This window comes from Anneissia japonica, unplaced genomic scaffold (assembly GCF_011630105.1).
Source record: "Anneissia japonica isolate Jap-2015-1 unplaced genomic scaffold, ASM1163010v1 scaffold4446_len648930_cov198, whole genome shotgun sequence".
In the NCBI taxonomy this organism is placed as follows: domain Eukaryota; kingdom Metazoa; phylum Echinodermata; class Crinoidea; order Comatulida; family Comatulidae; genus Anneissia; species Anneissia japonica.
This window is the reverse complement of record NW_022683639.1, coordinates 639,422-641,672: the sequence shown is the minus strand read 5'-3', so window position 1 is coordinate 641,672 and position 2,251 is coordinate 639,422.

The window sequence follows — 2,251 nt, the reverse complement described above, 5'->3', positions numbered from 1 at the left end:
AATGCATTTATACATGAAAATTATGGTAGTTACTTGTGTGGTCCTCTGGAATACCTTGTGTAGTACACAAAAATAATGAAAAACAACCGTAAGGAAGCTGGATTTTTTAGGATTCTGGTGATATTTTCCATTTTTCAGAACAGAAAAGGCCTAATATAAGGGGGCATTTTTACTTACATTTCCAAAAATGAGTTAGCTTTACCACCCTAAAATATGTTATTTTGGGTTTAAAAAGTCAGCAGTTATTTCATTATGTTTTAAACAAATTCATTTAGGGTATTTAAGCTGCTGTTAAATTGTTCTTAAATTTTGGCGGCCATTTTAAAAAGCGCCCTCAATTGCCTCCCGAAATCTTCACATTAATAACTTTAGATAGTTATACTTTACTCCTATCATTACATATTCAAAGGTTGGTCAAACCTACCTCTTCTGTGCTTTTTTTACCCATATATATGTAGTTTATTGGATTTTGGCGGCCATTTTGAAAAAAGCGCCCTCACGCGAAAGTTCTCAGGTTACGCCTCTTTTACCTCACATATTCTGATTCCCCATAAAAAACTGGTCTAGAAAAACCATATGAGAATTTCTACCTCTCCAAGTGGCACCTATCTCAATTATAGCCTTGTCTAATAGTTTTCCTTCCTTTTCACCAAGACATACGATTCGAATGAGATGATCATAGTGAATGAAAAGCTTGAAACTACATGTTAGAATGACAGCATGTAATGATTTATATTATAATGGAAACCTTAAGGTTAGAGCCCATGCATGGTGCAAGTCCAAGAAAATATCTTGGCTCTATGTGTGCTTCACACCCATATAACTTACTAAAAATTATTATATTATCTTTGTTGAACTTGCGTCGGCACCAGTCCGGTTAATGATTACATATCATGCATCTATTTTCGTTATACAGTAAATCGAAGACAAGTACGTGTTTTTAAAATAGATTATGCTTGTCTTATTTTAGGTGAACATAAACAAAAACTATTAAAAGTTGCTATTTATAGGCTTAGGCCTTCTGTAACTATTTGACAAATTTACGGCATGTCCTGAACACAAAATTATTGAGGGAGCATTATTTGAGGGGGTTGATAAAGTTCATCCTTCTTGGTTGGCGGCAGGCAAAGTCATCCACGATGGCTTCATAGTCAAGTTCGATATCCTTGTGGATGAAGAGAAGTAGAAGTGCATTCAATCTGGTCTCTCCCATCATGCTGCGATACGCAGACTTGATGAAGCGAAGAGAGGAGTTGCTACGCTGTACTCCAGCACTTGTCATCGGCGTTACCCCTATGAGTTCTAAAATCTGGTGTATATTGGGGTACATATTTCTGCTACATGCTTTCATTGTGGCGGATAGTGTAGATAGCTTATTTGGTTCATCACTCCTGTTTTGACTTGTCAAAAAAAAAAGCAATTTGTAAATATGATGTGAATGCTGGTGGTTAATAAGTTGTTATTCATAATCTGAGTGAAACGAAAAGAAGAAAGAAGCAATGGATAATCAGTACATACACATACCATTATCAGAAACTTACCACAGTCGTTTCCAGAGTTTAATTTCATGTGGCAGTGTGCGTGGAGAAGGAAGATCCGAGTAATAGCACTTTACTAGCTCATCACTGTCATCAAGTTTCACCAAATTGGATGGTATTAGAGTTAGCGCTTTGAGGGCTTCTAAAGATATACCTTTAAATCGGTAATTCATTCCTTCTATTATTCCATCCACGAATGGCAGAAAAATTGCCCGACGAAAATATGTTCGTGGCCCCTGAAGGTCTGTCTTGCACATCTCTGTGGAATCTTCAATTCCACATCAGCTATTTTGGCCATACCTTTGATTTTGTTGTAAATTTCCGTAAATGATGTTTTGCCATTATATCTAGTGTTCATCAATTCACTCACTACAAGACTTATTTAGCTATAAGCTTCAATAACGTCTACTGTACTTCCTTGGACGGATTTACTAATGCATTTGGCAGTGCCGGATTAACCATTAGGCAAATAAGGCACAAGCCTTGTGGGCCAGGCGAAAATGATGGGCCATCAAAAGTTGGACTGCAATATTATTTACACTATATTTTCCGGTATTATTAGGCCAGAAAACTCAGAGACATTCTACTGTCCATTCAATTAACATTTTTGGGCCATTTCCAAAATGTGCCTTGAGGCCAGACGATGCTTAATCCGGCACTGGCATTTGGTATAGCCAAAGAGGTGTAGAGCCGTTTGGAATGCAACGATAAAT